Genomic DNA, 20,990 nt, shown 5'->3' with positions numbered 1-20,990 from the left:
TTTTACCAACAGAGCCACCCCAACACCTCTGCCCAGCTGCCTGTCTTTTCGATAGGATGTGTATCCTTGATGTTTAGCTCCCAGCTGAGATCTTCTTTCAACCACGACTCTGCGATGCCCAGAATGTTATACCTGCCAATCTCTAACTGCACTATAGCTCATCTTCCTTATTTTGCATAAATAAATACATCATTCCATTAACAGATTTATCTTTGATATTTGTTATATCATGATGTTCATTGACTGTTTGATAATAATTGGCCAAATCAAAACCTTCCTTGATTTTGATCCTTTAATGTTACTATCATTAAATTAATAGAAATCATTCCATAAAGCTTAATTTATACGATAACATATTTTGAAATTTTGTACAACTAGACGCCAAAAAGTTACAAATAGCTCAGCCAGCCATTATTTGTTTTTTGCCATTCAGTTTTGAGTTTTGGAATGGTGAACGATATACCCTCGGCAATTTTAAGAAAATTAGTTATAATGAACTGTCCCCTAAACTAATATGTAGTAATCATGGTTGTAAACCTTAAGGGGCGCATTTGTTGGAGTTAAAATATATCGTGCAACTTTTTAATATATTTGAAATAAACCCAGAAAAGTGGGAAGTACACTATACTAAGGTCTACAAGATAAATAAGGATATCATAGCTCTAAAGGAAGATCCTGTTGTAAAAAAAAGTCCATCAAACTACTTTCTATTCGCGCAATGGAGGAAAGAAAAAAAAATCAATGTTCATGCCGCCGGGTTGTAAGGTGCTGTTCCTCTGGTTTCCAGCAACCCGAAACGATGATTGTACATTTCCTTCAATAGATGCTGCCTGACTCGCTGATTTCCTCCAGCTTTTTGTGCGTTGCTTCTATTTTTGCAACTTACGCCTGAATTTCTATAATGAAATGTACGTGAGGCAGCTCATTTAGGATCTAATGAGAATCTGCATGCACTGTATTCCACCTGTAGGCAGATCCATTATCCCCTGTTAACTCAGGATCCCCCTGCACGATGTTACTTGTGCAAATCCTCTGATCAGAGGGGAGCCTTTGCAACTTGCATTCTCCACCAGTCTGCAAGCCGCTGAGGACCTGACACAAGAAACACAAGCGTTACATTCCCTCCTCGGCTGGGAGTTGCTAAGCGACAGGTGCCAAGCGACAGAAGCCGCAGCAGTTTGGAGAGGTGACGCTCCACAGCCGAAGGGTTTGCGCTGAAGCTGCGGTAGGCGGACCAGAGGCGGTTCTTCTCCGGCCGAGGGAGCCTCCCCCTCCCCAGCAATCGGGCTTCCGATTGGCTGAGGCGGTGCAGGAGCGCCGTTCAATGGGGAGGCGGCTTGGAGGGCGGTGTGGCTGTGTGGGGCGGGGAGAGGGGGCTGTGTGGCGGCGGTGGGGAGGGGGGGAGAGAAAGGAGACGTTCTGCGCCGTCTGGCGATGAGTTAGTCGGCATTAATCGGTGAGGGAGAGGATGGAGGCGGGGGGCGGGCCGGGGCTGGGCTGAGGGCGGCTGCGCCGAGCCAGGAGGCCGGGCCTGGGGCCGTTCGGTCAAAGGTCCCTCGGCGGGGCTCGGAGTCAACCCGAGAGAAGTTGCCTCGGAGGGAGCGGTGAGTGGAGGAGGGGGTTGGAGGAGAGGGGGGTACGGGGTGGAGGAGAGGGGGAAGGGGGAGGAGGGATGGGGAGAGGGGATGGGAGAAGGGGATAGGGGAGAGGGGATGGGGGTGGGTAGGAGGAGGAGGGGATGGGAGAGAGGGGATGGGGGTGGGGAAGAGGGGATGGGAGAGAGGGGATGGGGCTGGTGAGTAGGGGATGGGAGAGAGGGTGTGGTGAGGAGGGGATGGGAGAGGGGGGATGGGGTGGGGAGGAGGGGATGGGAGAGGGGGGATGGGGTGGGGAGGAGGGGATGGGAGAGGGGAGGAGGGGATGGGGAGGAGGGGATGGGGAGGAGGGGATGGGAGAGGGGGGATGGGGTGGGGAGGAGGGGATGGGGGTCAGGGGATGGGAGAGGGGGGGATGGGGTGGGGAGGAGGGGATGGGGGTCAGGGGATGGGAGAGGGGGGATGGGGTGGGGAGGAGGGGATGGGGGTCAGGGGATGGGAGAGGGGGGATGGGGTGGGGAGGAGGGGATGGGGGTCAGGGGATGGGAGAGAGGGGATGGGGTGGGGAGGAGGGGATGGGGGTCAGGGGATGGGAGAGAGGGGATGGGGGTGGGGAGGAGCGGATGGGAGAGAGGGGATGGGGTGGGGAGGAGCGGATGGGAGAGGGGGATGGTGGGGAGGAGGGGATGGGGGGTCAGGGGATGGGAGAGAGGGGATGGGGATGGGAGAGAGGGGATGGGGGTGGGGAGGAGGGGATGGGGTCAGGGGATGGGAGAGGGGATGGGGGTGGGGAGGAGGGGATGGGGGTCAGGGGATGGGAGAGAGGGGATGGGGTGGGGAGGAGGGGATGGGGGTTAGGGGATGGGAGAGAGGGGATGGGGGTGGGGAGGAGGGGGTGGGGGATGGGACTGGATGGGGGTGGGGAGGGGATGGGAGAGGGGGAGGAGGGGATGGGAGAGGGGGAGGAGGGGATGGGAGAGGGGTGGGGAGGGGAGGAGGGGATGGGAGAGGGGTGGGGAGGAGGGGATGGGGTGGATGGGGGAGGAGGGAATGGGAGTGGTGGGGAGGAGGGGGTGGGTAGGGGGAGGGGATGGGAGAGAGGGGTGGGTAGGGGAGGAGGGGATGGGGAGGAGGTAGTTGGTAGGGGCAGAAGGGGATGGGGGAGAGGGGTGGGGGTTGGGAGGAGGAGGTGGGTAGGGGAGGAGGGGATGGGAGGGAGGTGGGTAGGGGAGGAGGGGATGGGAGGGAGGTGGGTAGGGGAAGGAGGGCATGGGAGGGAGGTGGGTAGGGGAAGGAGGGGATGGGAGGGGTGGGGAGGGGGGTGGGTAGGGGAGGAGGGGATGGGAGAGGGGTGGGGAGGGGTTGGGGGGGTGGGTGGGGGAGGAGGTGTGGGAGAGGGGGGTGGGTAGTGGGAGGAGGGGGTGGGTAGTGGGAGGAGGGGGTGGGTAGGAGGAGGTGGGGATGGGAGAGAGCGGTGGGGAGTGGTAGGGGAGGAGGGGGTGGGTCGGGGAGGAGGGGATGGGAGAGAGGGGATGGGGGTGGGCAGGGGGAGGAGGGGATGGGAGAGAGGAGGGGGGGTAGGGAAGAGGGGGGATAGAGGGGGTGGGGGAGAGGGGAAGGGGAGGAGGGTGGTGGGGGAGGGGAGCCTAGGCTGCACGGGGGCTCGGGCCTCCGCTCCCCGGGGGTGCATCAGCCACCCCGCTGCACCATCTGGTTGCCTCTAATTGTTGGTGGGGCCCATGTAATCCGGTTGAGCTGGGGAAAGGGGAGCGCTTCGCCTTCCCACGCCTCCTCTTCCCAACTGCTGGTTCAGTGGCGCCGGCAGCCGCTCACCACGTTTCCTCGGGTGCAGCCGATTTTTGTATGTGTGTGTGCAACGGCTCAGCGTCGACTGTTAAGGGAGAATGAAAATTGCAGCTTGTCGGTGGCATATCTCTATTTCAACCTCCACCCTTCCCCCGGCACACCCAAACACGCTGTTTATATTTTGTTTGTAGCAGATTCTGTTGCATGTAGGGTGCAATGTAAGTGTGTCATCACGGATCATTTGCATTTTCACTGGGTGAATTATGTCTGTATGGGCGTTTTGTTTTAAAATGCCGTCCCCTCAACTCCCACCACTCCTCACCCTCAATCCTATTCTTCAAGGAGGTGGTATGTTTTTTTTAATCGGCCTCTGTATAGTGCAGAATATATACACCTTTGCTATCAATGCTGTGCTTTTGGGGCATAGTGCAGAAAATATAGATGGAATCATAATGATATTGTGATCGTTTTTGGCATTAGAAACAATTGTAATGACAGTCCTAAGGATTTGTTTGCTGTTTAGATACTTGGAATTTGTTCAGGGTCGGGCTATAAACGTATAGCTTCCAGAGGTTATGCAAGTGCAGTGCTTGCCAATATGCCCTTTGACGTGCTTTATTTTCATTAAGTAAACAGTTACTTTTTCTAAAAGTGACCAGCCAATGATTGAAATACTTTAATTGTGGTGGTTTTTAAGGTGGATCCTTGTTTTTTGGTGCTCCTATAGCTTAACAGTTGACTTTTTAGATAAGATGTATAATATTATGTCTGTCTGTCTCTGAATTTACAGGAGGTGTATCCTTCTAATGTAGGAAGCCATAACATCAACATATTTATAAGATTAAATATTTTGTGTATTATCATACAAAAATTCCAGGAGCACTGTATTCTTCATTGTGTTAAGCCCTCAGTTGGCCTCTTTGTGTATATTAACCAGAGCAGACCCCAACTGTTTTGTCATCGTCAGATATTTCTGCTATCAATATCCCTGAATTTTGGCATCAGGGTGGAGTTGGAACCAATTGATTAGGAGTGGAAGTCTTGGAAGATTGCTCCCCACTTCTTTTTATCTACACCCTTTCCGCTTCCTCCCCCATTCAACCTCCAACCTTCAACCTTCAACTGAAAGCAGTACTCAAGTCATGCATAGAATATGTTGTGCTTCTGTCAACATGTTCTGAATCAGATTATTTGTGAAGATCTTGTCAGTGTAATTGTATTCTTCATCCCAAATGATGCTTTTATGAAATTACAGAATAATAATAAAGGAGGCCATTTGGTGTCCACACAGATGGTAGCTCTTTGAAATAACTGTTGAATTAATTCCATTCTCCTTTTCTGTATACCAATCATAATTTTCAAGTATTTATCCAGTTCCCTTTTGAAAAGCTATTATTGAATCTGCTGCCACCTTTCTTTCAGGTGTTGCATTTCAGATTGTAACAATCCATTGTGTAAAGCAGTTTCTTTTGATTATGGCTATAGTTCTTCAGGCCATTTACTTGAAATTTTCTGGTTGTCAACCTTTCTAACACTGGAAACAATTTTTTCTGACTTACTCCCTCAAAATATTGCATTACCTTGAACACCTCTTTTTAGTTGGTAAAATGGCAAGGTTATTTTCTTGCTTCCAAATTCAAACTCTTTAATTTGTATTGTAAAAATATTGACTTCTTGCTTTTGGGTGTTAACCTATATATAAAGTGTGATGACAACTTTAAGCCCATATATGAATAGGCCAAAATGGTCAACTTTGTTTACTCATATTAATTCATCAGGTGTCCCTATGTGATTTTTTTAAGATTAAAATACTTTATTGATTTAATTTAATTGATGCATTTAGAGAAGAGTTAATTTAAAAGTATTTAAGACTTCAAAGTATGAAGCCAGATTGAGAGTACTTTAAAATTTTTTAGTGATTCTGCAGCAACTTATATTTTCATTTTTTAAAACAAATGTTTGATTCATTTAAAGAATAAATTGGAAAGGCATTAGGTTTCCAGGCATTACAAACTACAAAACAAGATTTACTCTTAAGAATTTGTGGTACTTTCTGTTAGAATCAAATCTGATTGCGGTCAAAATTTGGCAGCTGTTATGAGGACTCCTTTTTCTTCCCAAATTCTCATGTGCCAGTGAAAACCAGGTAATTTTACAAACCTTTTCCTTTAAAAATGGAAAATTTTGAACTGATTAAATATTTTAAATTAAATTTAGCTTCTAGTACTAATTGTGAAGACTGTTAGGAAAATTATACTGTCTTAATTGGAAAAGCAATTTAGGAAAAGAATCTTGTTGTGTATAATAACACTAGAATAGTCAAAGATACAGCTTTCCAAAACACAACTGTTTGTAGTATTAATGGAACTGTGTATATAAAATACCCCTCCAAGTCTATTGGCCTTGATACTTGCAGCTGAACAGACAGATAGTGACATGTACTTCCTGGCCACTCTTAGACCAGATGGCAGTAGGATTAAATGCTGTCTTATTATTATGTAGGAAAGTCTCTGCTTCAAGAAAGCAACCACCATTTCTAGGCAATGGAAATGACTGGGGTTGGCACTGTAATGGGCTTGGATATTGCGTGGCCACTGTGTGATAGTCGGATTTGCTTGAGGATCTGGAGTGTGAATCTCTCTCTCTCTTCCTGGTTTATAAGCAGTGCTGAAAAATCATTTTCCTGCTGCAGTTAGCAGTTCTCACCTCTGTTTAGTCACATTTCCTGAGTGCCCTGAAATCTGGCCTGAAGAAGGTAAATCTAATCTAAAAATCTGAGGTATACAGCGTCACTTAAATATTTCCTCTCCTACCCCATTGATAGCCTGTCAGTCCTCCACCGAAAATAGTACTGGTTAAATTTGAAACAAGCATGTTTTCTACCGTTGGATTCCAGTTTTTAAGAATTTAAGTCGTCTTTTCTCCCAGTTTCACTGCTTGCATGGTATACCTTGGACAAAGCGAGTCGCTTAATTATAATGGATAACACTATTTGTTGCCACTTGGTTATCACTTAATGTGCCCACTGCAATACTGATTTGTGCAAATGCAGGAGGCACTTATTGTTTATCTTTTTTTTTATTGATTCTAAGTTTTAACAAATGAAAATGTTTGCAAGAGTTTGTGGTGTGATTTTTTTTTTTTCCCCACCCAATTTTCCCAAGCTCTTTATCACTAGTTTATAACCAGTTTTGTAGAATCCATTATATCTGAACTGAAAAGCCTTAATAGTTAGATCCCAACTTAATGAAGTTGTGAGACATGGTATAGAGGTCAGCAGCTCTTATTTTTCTTCCTAGACTTAATGTTATGAAAGTATACTGTATATCTTTAAACAATACATTGCAGTAAAACATTTGCTAGGTATTTCAAACATGGCCATTAAGAAGCTTGATTTATGGTTAGAGTGCTTTTTGATTAATGACAACATTCTTGGAGCTGTTTTTGCATGATGCTCTAGATGCCTTTACACAGGTTTCCTGCTTTTTAAAGAAGTGTTCAACTGATGATGCATATATGTGTAAGTGCCATGCATATTATTCCTAGAATTTTATATCATTTTCTTTATACAATAAATTTCAGATTAATGTTATCTGTAAATGGCAATTTCATATTTTCAGTTTGTGCAAATTTCTAGTGGAGGATGTGGTTTTTGATTAAATCTTTCCCTGTATTCATCTTTATAATTTATTTGAAACCATCGATAGTAATTGCTTTTTTGAATAGTATTGTAAATAGAATGCATAGTATTAAAACAGTGATTTTATGCTGACACATTATTCCAGGAGATACTTTGTTTTACTGGGGGGGGAGGAGGAAAGGATGCAATAAATTATTTCTACCCTAACCCTAAATAAGTTTTGGATATCTTTTACCATTGCTGTATAGCTATATCCTTCAGTGTTTTTTTTAGTATTTTTGTATTGGTAAATGATAACAAGGAGCAGAGGTCAAATTCTGAATCTCATCTTGTCTCCCCACTATTGTATAGACTGATATTTGGCGTGCAATGTAATGGAAAGAGGCTCTTTCTCAATTTCTTCCACTCGCCCTTTATCTTCCCAATAAAGAATGTCAGACCGTGGGCTAAAATCACAAAGTTTAAAAAGCACAATTCATATTGAAATTATTTGTAGTTTATAAGGTAGTCAATTCCCATGCAGCATCTGGCAAGTATAAAATGGTGTTTACTAAATTTTATTTGTATACTCAGCTGTTTTTAACATTTAATAAAAGTACCTGTATGATCGCATTTGGTTGAATCTGTTTCATGTGTTGTTTGGAGAAAGCTTGGAAATTGACACGTGGTTGGCATAAAGAATGAGATGTTTTTTGGGTTTGGTGGAGGATTCAGCATCAACTTTTTTTTCTTGGTTTTGAGTGGCCTCAGAACTGGATCTTTGGGTATGATCAAATGAGGTTCAGAGTTGTCATGCACCAGGTTCTCGAAGTACCACAGAAATCAAATTAGATAAGTGATCAATTAATATGTTGACTGTGTTGCTGAAGGATGAATGTTTGACAGGATACGAAGGTAACTCTCTTCAAATAATACCAGTAGGATTGGACCTTTATTTGGTATCTTGGTTAGAAATACTACACCTTCAGAAATGAGGTAATTCTCTGTGCTGCAATGATTTCTTGATGTGCTCTAGTCCTGGGGTGAAGTTAAAATCAGTAGTTGAGCAAAGCTGGCTCGTGTGTACATTTTAAACTGAGGTTGTGGCTCATTATCATAAATCAACAAACTGCTCAGTGTATTTGGTCTTGCATTGAAGTTATCAACCTTGTATTCTGAACAGTGGTTGGAATTTACTGCTGTGATTAGTTAGCTGACTTTGTTTTACCAAAGGAGCATTATTCAGCAAAAGTCAGAATTGTTTTTGGTTAAGCTAAGGCTAGGACAGTATAATATTCAAGCACAGTGTACAGTGGTGCATCACACACAGTCATCTGATTTCCTTTCATTGTCGAAAACTCAGAGACTCATCTGGTGCTGCATATTTCAGAGGAGTTATCTTAATCACCTGTTGACAATGATGGTTGGCTGTCTGACCTCTCTCTTTGGAGAGACCCAAAAATAAAATCGGAAAAACTACAAATTTTACATGACTTTTGTTCTTTTATTATCGTGCCTCTCCCCGAAATGTTTAATGTTCATCAAAAATGGCTCATTGGACATGTTCTCTGTTGAAACTCCCGACTAGTAAAGGCCATTTTGGATGAAATATCTATCACATTTGACTTTGGTTCCTAAGACAGTGCCATTTTAAGAAATATAGTACCTGTTGCTAGAGCTGTCAGATGACTTGACTAGATGGAAACTTGGAAGATTTTAATTGGTGGTCAAAGATGGAAAAGAAAGGAAACACATCATAGTTTAAAAATGCTTTGTTTTGAATGAGTGGGTTGGACTTGCAGCCTATTCTAATGTTGTTATTGGACTCCTTGCTTCTACTCATAATCCCAGTATCCCATAAGGTTTATTAATCTTTGTCATGCCTTGCCACTTCAAAAGAAATTATAGCTGTATATGTCCAAGTCCCTCTGTTTCTGTATGCCCCTTTAGAACTGTACCATTTAATCTAAATTAGTTTTTTTTCTTTCAAAGTGCATTATTGCCCACTTCTGTGATAAGCACCATCTGCCACTTGTCTGTCTGTTCTGCCAACCTCTCGTCCTTTTACATTCTATTACTATTCATCTGTTTACCACATTTCTATCCTTGGTGGTATGTGCTGCTTGTTTTTCTGCCTTTTAAGCCAATTTCCAAATCATACTGCTACTGACCTATCGTGAGCTTTAATTTTGCTAACCAGCCATTGGGGACTTTATCAAGCATCTACTAATAATCCATACAAACTTCTGTTGCATTTCCTTCAGTCTTTTCTGATCCTCATCAAAAATCTGTCTGGTTGGTCACACTCCTTGCCCTCAGTAGATTTGCTTGGCTCTCTTTATTAGCTGAAATGAGTTTGACTGCCTTTTTTTTCTCTCCCTGATTATTGTTTCTAAAACCTTTCCCATAAGTGAGGCTAATACAGCTGACCTGTAATTGCTAGGCATGTCTTTGCACCCCTTTATGAACAATAGTGTTAAATTTGTCATTTCTCAAGCTTCCCCCATGTCTAAAGTGGTTTGGAAGTTTTATTGGAACTGTTTTCACCTCTTTCTAGGATACATCTCATCCAGACCAGCTTTTCAAGACCCTTGTGCTTATCAATTTTCACCTTGTCTATTAGCTCATCTGCTTCCCCTTGTATTTCAGTTTTTGGCAGTATTCTCTTCCTTGGTGAAGATTAGTAGAAAGTTATGATTCCAACTATACTGTCTGCATTAATGATTTTTTTTAATCCATATTCAGCCTTGTCCCTCCACCTAATGCCTGTTTACCATTCATAAATCCATAGAAGACTAATGGGCTTTCTGTTACGTTAACATACTCTCGTGCTCATTTTTGACAACCTTATTTTCTTTTTTAGTTCCCATTTAACATTCCCACGCTCTGCCAAGGCATCGGAAATTTTTGGCTTGCTGTGCATTGTAAGCCATTTTTTATTTTTTGTTTCATCATTTTCTCTATCTCCTTGGTCATTTGGGGAGCTCTGGTTACGATATCCTTGCCTTTTCTACACTCACAAACACACACACTCACAAACACACACACAGTAGGAATGTACCTGAAATGTAAAGATCACCCATTGTTCCATTACAGCTTTACTTGTATTTGGTTGCACTGTATCATGGCTAGATCCCCTCTCAGCCCATTTAAGTTGGCATTCCTCCAATTTAGAAATTCTGTTTTGGGTTTCCCCTCTATTAATAATCTGAATCTTAAGATCCAATGATCACCGATCAACTGTTCACCCACTGACAGTTGTCTTGCCTCATTCCCCAAAACGAGATCTAACAATACCCTTTCATCATTGGGTTGAAAATGTAACTGATCAGGGAAGCTCTCCTGAACACATTTTGGGAAGTCCTTTCCAGTCTCTTGTGTCACCTTTCCTCCTTTATCCATTTACTCCAACATGATCCAATCAACAATGGTGTATTTGAAATCCTCCAAAATAGCCACTCCTAAATTCCTGCAGTCTTCTGTAATTTCTCTTTTGGTTTTCTCCTTTATCATCTCAGTATTTAGTGGGGGGAAAAATACCTCAGTAGCCCGATGCCTCCTTTCATGCTTAACTCTAACCAAAAGGGGTCTGTATTTGATGTCTCGGGCATTCTCTTCCTCCTACCTTCCTTAATGTCTTCCTTATTCACTACTGTCATTATCATATTTTTTCTTCCCTCTCTGTATACAGGAATTTTAAGTCCCTAGTTCCATCTTTATTTTTGAACCAAGTTTTGTTCATCACCTCTGTCACTATCTTGCACAGATATTTGTGCTTGTAGTACACTTTTTTCCACCACATTTTGGGCATTCTCAGCCTTAATAAATACAATGCAATCTGAATTTTCATTGAAGGGTTCATTTGACCCATGAAGGGTTGAGGGATATTGTTTTAAGATTGTCCCATTGAATACTTCAGATCAAAATTCATACAGTTTCATTTTTATGCTCTGCATTTCCAGTGGTGAGTTGAAGGATTAAGTGGGATTAACTGCTCCCTTTATTGTTGATCAACATCAATATTGTGACTGAGTAAACTGGCTATGGTATTTTAGTGAACAATATCCAACTAGTTTTCTGAGTAATCTCACTAAGTTTTTGTTTTGAGTCACCACAAAAACTTGAAAGAATTTCAAGTTTGCAATTATAATAATAGGTTATGTTGACAGGCTCTTCACCATGTAAATCTTTTGGGACCCTTGGGTGAAGACAAAGAAATCAAAAAAAATGGCAAGATAATTGATTTTGGAGTGCACAAAAACCTGGTCCAGTACCTTAGCAACTGTTTAACTGACTATGCTGAAATCTAATCATTTGCAGTAATCATTTGTAAATTTTTGCAGTTAAAGGTTTACCTGCATGGGTCAATTTATCAAAAATGTTTCACCAAAATAAATACAGAGGAAGTCAAAGGTCCTGTTGATTACAAGTGTCTTGCTGCTCTTTCCATAGCTGTAACATAGAATGGAAGTTTGTGCTAAGAGTGGATGATTTGAACTTGTATTTGGAAATGTTTATTCTTGAGTGTCTAGAGAATGATTGAAATAATATGCCTGAGAGCAATATACGGCATGTGCATATTGTGAATTTGATTAAACAACTGGCATGTTGAGAGACAAAATGTAGATTTTATTTTTTTTAAACTTAGTTTATGAGTCGGGTAACCATAGCTTCTACAGCATTCTATTCTTGGTGTGAGAATCTGATCCTGTCTACAAAATAAAGCTAGATAGTTCTCCCAGCTGTCCTTTGCCTGCCTGCTTTCTGCACTACATCTCTCATTCCCAGAGCAGTCAGGTGGCTGACAGTGTTCTTTGTCTTGAAGCTTAGCAAAACTTTGTAGATGGGGAAAATGATACAAGATTCAGTCTTTATTAAACATTAACAAGATAGATATTGCTGTCACCCAGCTGGATTTTTCCCAATGTTATTAGGAGACACATAGTTCCAATAATTTTCAGGATGTGTCTCAAGGCAGCAATACCATTTTGTTGCAATGGCAAAGTACAGCTCTGCTCTCGCTGTTTGATATCTTCTTGGACTCTCTTGATGATTTTATAATAACTTCATCTGATCTATGAATGGTAGAAAAAAAAGTTACGGTTTTTTTTGGACAATGGGAATTTTAAGCCAGCTAGTATTCTTAAAGGCCTTCGATTCTTTGGTAAACTGCAGTGTCTTGGTTTTTATGTGGATTGAATAATAAAATTAATTCTGTTCTGTCATTAAGGGGAAAAACATGGTAAATTTGTTCTCCTATTAGGACTAAAAACTATTCAGAACTGCAATGATATGTGCATTCGACTTGGTAACTGTACAAACAGATTAACATATTATATTTAGTGTTTATTTTTCCCTTTTGTTGCTCAAGTTGCAAATTATTGGAAGTAACCAGGGTATTGAAGTTTTATGATTAAGATTATGAGAGGCAGAGATAGGGTAGATAGTCAAAATCTTTTTCCCGTGATACAGGCAGGGTTACATCAGACAAGTGAGAGTCAGTCAAAAGTAAAATAATGAAACACAAGGACCAATGTGTCCTCATAAGAGTGAAGGGTACCAGACAGCAAGTCCAAGGAACCCTGGATGTCGAGAGTTATCGAAAGTGAGATTAAAAGAAAAAGCATACGGCAGGTAGAGAGAATTGAAAACATGGAGGCCCATCAGAGTACAGAAAATGTAGTGAGGTACTTGAAAAGAAATTAGGAGGGCAAAAAATACCACTGGTGAACAAAATTGAGGAAAATACCATGCACTTTATATTATGGACAAGAAGGTAACCAGGGAATGAGTGTGCTCATTAGGAACCAAATGGCAATCTGTGGATGGGCCAGAGGATCAGAAATTGGCCTGTTAATGAGGCAGAGGGTGATAGTGAAGAGTTGCTGTTGTGATTGGATGCCTGTGACCACTGGTGGACCACATAGATTGGTTCTAGGACCTGTACTGTTTGTTAGATACATTAACCATTTGGATATGAATGTAGGAGATGGTTAGTAGCAGGATATATACAGTAAAAGACAGGGATTTCAGGAATGTTGATGTACTGAGGGACCTTGGGTTATGTTCATAGCTCCCTGAAAATAGTGACACAGGTGGATTGGGTAGTGAAGAAGGCATTTGGCATATTTGCCTTCACAGGCCAAGGCAGTGAGTATATGAGTTGGGATGTTGCATTGGAGCTGTACAGAACATTAATCAGGCTGCACTTGGAGTATTGTGTACAGTTCTGGTCATCACTCCACAGGAAGGATGTGGTAGCATTGGAAAGAGTGCAGAAGACATGAACCAAAATGTTACCTGGTTTGGAGGGCTTGACTTAAGGACAGATTGGATAGGCTGCACACAAATGGGACTAACATCGTGGTCAGCATGGACGAGTTGGGCTTAAGGGCCTGTTTCCCTGCTGTACAATTCTGACCCTGGTAAGTTTGTAGATGGTGCTAAAATTGCAGGATAATATTGATCAGTAACATGGGCAGACCAATGGCAGATGGAATTTAATTCTGATCAGTGAAAGGTGATGCACTTTGGAAGAATCAATAAGGGTGAGACAAAGACAATGAATGGTAGGGTCCTAAGGAATATTGAGGAACAGAGGGACTTCTGTGTACAAGTCCAAGGATCCCTAAAGGCAGCAACGTGGATAGATAATGTGATGAAGGCGTACAGGATACTTCATAGCCAGTGCTTCAAATAAAAGAGCAGGGAGATTAAGGTACAATATAGTAAAATATTAGGTCAAGCTGGAGTACTCTGCACAACAATAGGAAGGAGGTGATTACACTGGGAAGAGTGCAGGAGAGATTTGCCAGGATGTCGCCTGGGATGGTGCATTTATGAGGAGAGTGGATAGATTGGCTTTGTTCTGCTCAGAATGGAGGAGTTGAGTGATGACCTGATGAGGTATGTAAAATTATGAGGAACATAGATGGGATAAATAGTAGGAAAATTTTCCCTATAGCCAAGGTGTCTAAAGGTAGAAGTTTAGGATAAAGGGTAAGGGGTTTAAAGGGGATCAGAGGAAGACCTTTTTCACTCAGAAGGTGGGTGGAATCTGGAAAGCACCTCCTAAGTCAATGGTGAAGACAGGTAGTCTGAAAACATTTAGGAAGTATCTCAATGGCAATTGTATCGCCTAGACATAGAAGGCCATGGACTAGCTGCTGGTAATTAGGATCTGTATGGATGGGTACAATGGTAAGTATGGCTATGTTTCTGTGCTGCATGACTGAGAAGCTCTGTATAAATAGTGGATAGAGCACACCACATCACTAACCACCTACCTGCTTACTCCATCAGCAACCTCTTGCCCCTTATGGCGATTTCCTTCATAGGCATCATTCAGTCACCACAATCCGCAAAACCAGAGTAAGTCATCCTTCATTCTGAGCTAGTGCCTTAGTTAAAAGAACAACCTATAGTAAATCCTGGATTCTCTTAGAACAGACTGCAGTACACAATTTTGCTCTCTTATTTTTCTTTTAAAGGAAAATTTCTGTAAGCCTGAAGCATCCACATTTTAACTTAAATGTCTGTAAACTGAGTACACTCCTGATTCTTTTCACAAATGGTTTTAGCTACATGTACTTCTATTTGTTGGCATGAATGATATTTGTATAGTGTCAACCTAGAAGTTGTGAAGTTGAGAGACACCAAAAAGCTGATGTAAACTGAAAAAAGCTGAACAGCTCTGAATATAGATACACATAATGAGTTGAGTGCAGGGAGACGCTGATTTATCATAACCTTGGCTATAGGTATATCTAATATTCAGTAGCTGTTGTTGAAGTTAGTAAGATATAGGCTCATTAATGATTTCCAGATTGCTGAAGAGGAACATGAATGATGAGAGCCTGAGCATTATTTTTGAGTGCATGCCTACCTGTGAGGACGTGGATTCGATTAGAGGTAAACATAGTAGATTAGTCGATAACTAGGCCACCTTATTTTATGGAGAGATGGTTGGGCAGGAGGGATTTGAACACTGAGAATTTTGAAATTGAGATATTAGTAAACTGGAAGCCAATACATGTCCATGGTCTGTATTAATCTGAACACCACTGTGTGTACATGGAAGTCTCAGATTTCTTATGGTCCTTGCTTTGGCTGCTTTGTCTATGCTTCACCATTGGTTTCCTCATGGAGTCCAGTGAAAGAGCATTGAGAGAGAGATGTTGAATCATTTACTTTTAATTAATTGAATTGGCAAATGCATTTAAATGTATTTGGTTTTCAAGTGTTTTCTAGTGGTTTCATTTCTTAACAATTTTAACTCTCATTTTTGAGTGATTTAACTTTCGTATTTGAATGTGTGTGAAATGTCAGCAACATTCATGCATTGAGTTCTGACAGCCAATTCTGCCTGGGGGTGTAGATTAATAAACTGTCAAAACTTGGCTGGGCTTTACTGATTAGGACCCAGCTTCAGGGACTTGGCTGATGTATTGGAGGTAGTCTTTGTCATGAAGATAAGCCAACACCATCCACATGCCCATCCAGAAGGTGCTGCAGATAAATGCAGGGATGGGAGTGACGAGCGTGCTTGGTTTGCTGATCACCAGGGTTACCCCGGGCCAGATTTGGTATGTCGTGTACCATGGGTGTTGATGGTTGAATGGAATTTAATGTACTATAGGATATGGCTAGAAAGATGTGAATAACAGAAGGGGTGGGTGGGGGTGGTAGGCAGGACTGAAGAATTTGCATGTAGAAACTGCACTTAATAGTTTGAGTTGTTGATTGGTTTAGATAAAACTGAGATTGGCAAGGTTGGACTGGATATGAGAATTTCTGTTTATGAAGGATATTTGGGTCAAACTTGTTCATTTTAATAAGGAATGAGGCTCCAAACAATCTGATTCAGTGTGAGCCAGTAGCTGGAGTATTGTGGAAAGCAGTGCTATCTGGAAGAAACTTGGATATTCATGACAATCTGTCACAGTAAGTGTAATGTGAAGGGGTCAAGACAACTTGTATTGCTGAGAGTTACAAGTATATTGGATGCTTGTTCATTGAGTCATACAGCGTGGAAATGGGCTCTTAAGCCCAATGAGTCTGCTGAACATGAATCAATCTCTATACTAATTCTACACTAATCCCATTTTATTCTTCCACATTCCCTTCAACTCGCCCAGACTCTCTATCACTCACCTACACATTAGGGGCAGCTTGCTGTTGCCAGTTAACCAATCAACATGGACATCTTTGATAATGGGAGGCAATCAGAGCGCTCAGAAGAAACCCTTGGTGTTGTGGACCAGATGATCACTGAGAAGGGATGAGGCGAGATGCAACAGGAGTTTTAAAAATAAATGAGGCTTGGAACTTGGGGGTATTCTAAATTTGGTCTTATGTATTTCTTGTTTTAGTGATGGGACAGAGCCGCCACAGGTAGTGATGCATTAGTGTACAGTTAAGTAGAAGTGACATTGGAGTTGTCAGTGTTGACTACAGATTGTATGAAATCTGGTATCACGTCAAATATTGTAAAAGGAAACCTTCTGCTAACTACCACCCTCCTCCAGCTGATGAATCAGTACTCTTATGAACACCACTAAGAGCATTAAGGACACTGAATATGCTCTGGGTGTCCATAATTAAGAGTGGTTAAGTCGCATCTTGTAGGAGACATCTACCAGATTGAGCCTATGGCAGGTGATGAGAGAACCAATGCGTGAGATAAACCTACTGGACCTCATCCTTGATGAGCTGTCAGAGATGCATCTATCCATAACAGTATTGTAAGAGACAAAGTCCTGTCTTCACACTGTTATCCTCCCCATTATGTTGTGTTGCATTACCATTGTGCTAAATGGGAAATTGAGGGCAAATATAGCAGTTCACAATTGGACAACTGAGGCACAAGTGGGTTATCAGCAGCAGTAAAAATGAACTTCACATAGTCTGTAAACTTTGGTCTGCTTGGCCAGGGGACCATCTGTGGTTTAGCAGGTATAGAAGAGCATGCAATGATCAAATCAGATGTACCTAAAAATGAGTTGCCAACCTGGCAAAGCTGCAGCACAGGACTGAGGTGCTCAACATATGCATGCAGTCAATAGAACTATATAATACCACAAACAACAGATCCAATTAAAATTCTGCAGTTTTCCAATACCCAGTCATGAATGGTGCTGGACGATGAACAGTTAATGGGATGAAGAGGCACTAAGAAGATCCCATCCTCAAAGGTGGAATCTAGCATGCAAGTCCCAAAAATAAGACTGAAGAATTTGCAAATCTCCTTTTAGTCAGAGGTGCCAAGCAAATAACCCATCTTCTCTCTGGTCCCTGAGATGACATGATATCAAGACATGAATGAGACCACTGAATATAACAAAGACAATGGGACCAGAGAGCACCCTGATGATAGTGACAGAAACAGCCTCTGAGCCATATACAGTTCTAACTGAACTGTTCCAGTAAAATTACAGCATTGGCATCTACCAGAAAATATGAAAAGTTTCCCAAGCACGACCTATCCACAGAAGGTAGGACTAACTAAATCGGGCAAAATGCTGCTCAGTCAATTTACTCTGAATCATCACTGATGTGATGGAAAATGTTCTTGATGGTGCAGCATTGCCAATATCCTGTTGGCTGATGCCTTGGATTTTGCCACAACTACTAGGTTCCAGACCTGAATGCAACTTTAGTTCAGTACAAGACAAAAAGTGTGCCTTTCTGCAAACCTGATAAAGGGAAGTAAGGGAAAATTTCCTGTGGCCAGAGCCCTACTTTGCACAAAGGAAGATAGTTGTGATTGTTGGCGATGGATCATCTCAACCCTGGAACATTGATACAGGAATTCCTTGGGGCAGAATTTGGATGCTTCATCAATCACTACCTTTCATTAGAGCAGAGGTTTTCAACCTGTGGTCCGAGCAAGCCAAGGAAAAAAAATGGAAAAGTGACCTGTTACAAAGACGTAGCTTACTTGCTTGCTCCAGTTTTCCACTATTCAGAAAATAGGCCATATCTATTCTATCTGTCATAGGCGACAATCTTAGAGACTTAGACGGTGTTCCCTTCTGGTAAGCTGCCGCTTAATATTCGATTTGTGTAGTCAGTGGTGTTCACTACTCACTATTCTGTTGTGCACTGTAGTGTTAGTGAGACTGAGTGACATTGTTGGTGTGCCTTAATGCTTGCTTACCATGCATTTGTGCCACAGTGACGTCACTGTTAAACGAAAAGTGCACAAGTGTGTAAATTTTAGATTAGTTTTGATAATTTTGTTTATCAGTAATAGTAATGAAACTGTCCAGCGTGTATTGCTGAGTATGGAGAAATTTTGGAAGAGAAAAGCTGACCAGAAACCGGAAGATTCTGATGACGAAGAGGATAAGGGTGACCGAAAGAGAAAACAACGCGTACGATCCAGAATACATTTCATATGGCTTCATTGCAGTGGGGACAAATGCGGACCAACCTCTCTGTGTTGTGTGTTTGCAAACACTGTCCAACGATGCAATGAAACCAGCGGAATTGAAGCGCCATTTAACAAGTGCATCCAGATATTGCCAGTAAACCGAAGGAATATTTTGAGCGGCAAAAGGATCTGTACCTCAAGCAGAAAGGCAAAATGACAGCCTGCGCCACTGTAAATGAGAAGGCTCTTCGCGCATCATATTTGGTAGCATTAGGAATAGCACGTTCCAGAAAGCCTCTCACAATTGGAGAAGAGCTTATACTGCCTGCAGCAGTAGATATGTGCAAAGTTGTACTGGGAAAAGAATCCAGTCAAAAACTGAAAGCCATTCCACTGTCTGATAACACAGTAAGCAGAAGAATTGGCGATATGGCAGAAGATATACAGAGCCAGCTAATAGCACATCTTCAAATCAGATTTGAGGTTCAGCTCGATGAAAGTACTGATGTTGCCAGTGCTGTGCAGTTGTTGGTTTATGTTAGATATTGCTGGGAAGGAGAGGCTTTGGAAGACTTTTTGTTTTGCAAGGCGCTCCCAGGGCGTACAACCAGTGAAGAACTTTTCTGTGTGCTCAACACTTTTTTTGTACAATTAGCATTGGCGTGGACACTGTATTGGAGTATGCGCAGATGGTGCTGCCGCAATGACTGGATGGAAGTCGGGTCTAGTCGCACGAGTGAAAGAAGTAGCTCCACATGTAGCAGCAACCCACTGCATGATTCACCGTGAGACTTTGGCTACAAAGGATATGGATGAAAATCTTGCAGATGTGTTTTCCATGTGCATTAAAATCGTTAACTTTATCAAAGCCAGGCCGCTCAATCACCATTTGTTTGAAAACATATGGCGTGAAATGGAAGCAGAGCATAAGCATTTGTTGCTACATACAGAAGTCAGATGGCTGTCACGAGGCCGCGTTGTGCAGCGTGTATATGAATTGCGAGATGAACTGCTCATTTTTCTAAATGAGCATAACGAATCATTGGCACAGTTCTTGACAGATGAGATGTGGGTTGCCAGATTAGCTTATCTTGCAGATGTTTTCAACAGCTTAAATCTATCATTGCAAGGACCTGGCTCAAATGTTCTGAAAACGCATGACAAAATCAATGCCTTCCAAAAAAACTCCGTATCTGGAAGGGAAGACGCGAGCAAGGCGTCTATAATATGTTTCAGTTGCTGGCTGACTTTCTGACAGTGAACGAGACTAAGACAGAGGCCATTCTGAGCACCGTTTTGAACCATATTCAACAGCTGTCAGATTATTTCCATGAGTATTTTGGCGACAATGACATGAGCATGTTTGATTGGATTCGAAGTCCGTTTGAATGCATGCTTACTGATTTAACTGGATGTGAACAAGAAGAATTGGCTGAACTGTCATCTGACAGGACTTTGCGCTTGCAGTTCAACCAAATGACATTGTCCTTCTGGATAGCATGTTCCCAGGAGTATCCACTGCTGTCCGGCAAAGCTGTCAATGTTCTGTTACCATTTGCAACCACTTGTACGAAATAGCATTTTCTGCAGTCACTGCCATGAAAACCAAATACAGATCAAGACTGAATATTAAGGATGACATGCGCATATGTTTGTCGCACATACCACCACGTTTGGACAAACTCTGCAGTGCAAAACAGACACAACCTTCACATTGAAAGACACCGCTGGTAATTATCGGTGATTGAAATAATCACTATTTCAATAGGGCCTATGTGCAGTAATTTAGGTGTCGTAGCATGAATTATCGATTGTTTGATTTTGTGGGCTTTGGGGGTCCGCCATCTAACAAGGACATGTTCTGGGGGGCCGCAGCATGAAAAAGGTTGAAAACCACTGCATTAGAAGATCTGAAGTGGGGGTGTTCACTGCGCAATGTCCAGTCCTGTTTGCACTTGTCAGGAAATGAAGCAGCATTCAGGTGACTTTCATTCATGGGTTGGTAAGTAGCAAGCAACATGCATGTCACATAAATGCCATGTAGTGACCATCTCCAAGAATCTGGCCACCCAACTTTGAAATTCCAGGCATCTCTTTTGCTGAGTCCCCCACCGTCGCCATCCTGCATTGTCAAAATGGACCAGAAACTGACCTGGAGCAGCCACAGAAATCTTGTTACAAGAAAGGTCAGAAACTGTGCATCCTATGCCAAATTCCTGACCTCCGCCCAAGCCTTTCCATCATCTGCAAATCGGGGGTATTATGGAATACTCCAATTTTCTGGATGACTGCAGCTCCATCAACACTCAGAACTGCTCAAAATCATTTGCCATCCTGACTTAAAAATACCACCATTTCTTCAGTGCTTTTGTCCAAATCCTGGAATTTCCAGTCCATCAGCACTGTGGAGTGTCAAAGGGATGAGATCAATTCAAGAAGGTGGCTTGCCGCTTAGGAAGTAGGCCAGTGAATAAGAGAAAATTTAATGAATGGGACATACTTTAGCTAGCGTCTTTACTTTCTGAAGAGGTTCAGCTTGTCACCGAACACTCTAATAAACTTCTACAGGTGTACTGTTGAAAGTGTCCCGACTGGT

General features: G+C 42.3%; 1 protein-coding gene across 1 annotated transcript in view; it reads left to right on the top strand.

The window, feature by feature from the left end:
* Nucleotides 1–1,485: 1,485 nt before the first annotated feature.
* btbd7 (BTB (POZ) domain containing 7) overlaps nucleotides 1,486–20,990 on the top strand; it is a 45,819-nt gene continuing 26,314 nt past the window's right edge. The window contains exon 1 of the mRNA XM_052027093.1: nucleotides 1,486–1,604. The gene's annotated coding sequence lies outside the window, so the exon portion shown is untranslated. The remainder of the gene's footprint in view (nucleotides 1,605–20,990) is intronic.

Source organism: Pristis pectinata, chromosome 1, assembly GCF_009764475.1.
Source record: "Pristis pectinata isolate sPriPec2 chromosome 1, sPriPec2.1.pri, whole genome shotgun sequence".
In the NCBI taxonomy this organism is placed as follows: domain Eukaryota; kingdom Metazoa; phylum Chordata; class Chondrichthyes; order Rhinopristiformes; family Pristidae; genus Pristis; species Pristis pectinata.
Note: the sequence above shows the minus strand (reverse complement) of the source record. Positions and strands in the feature narration are given on the sequence as shown.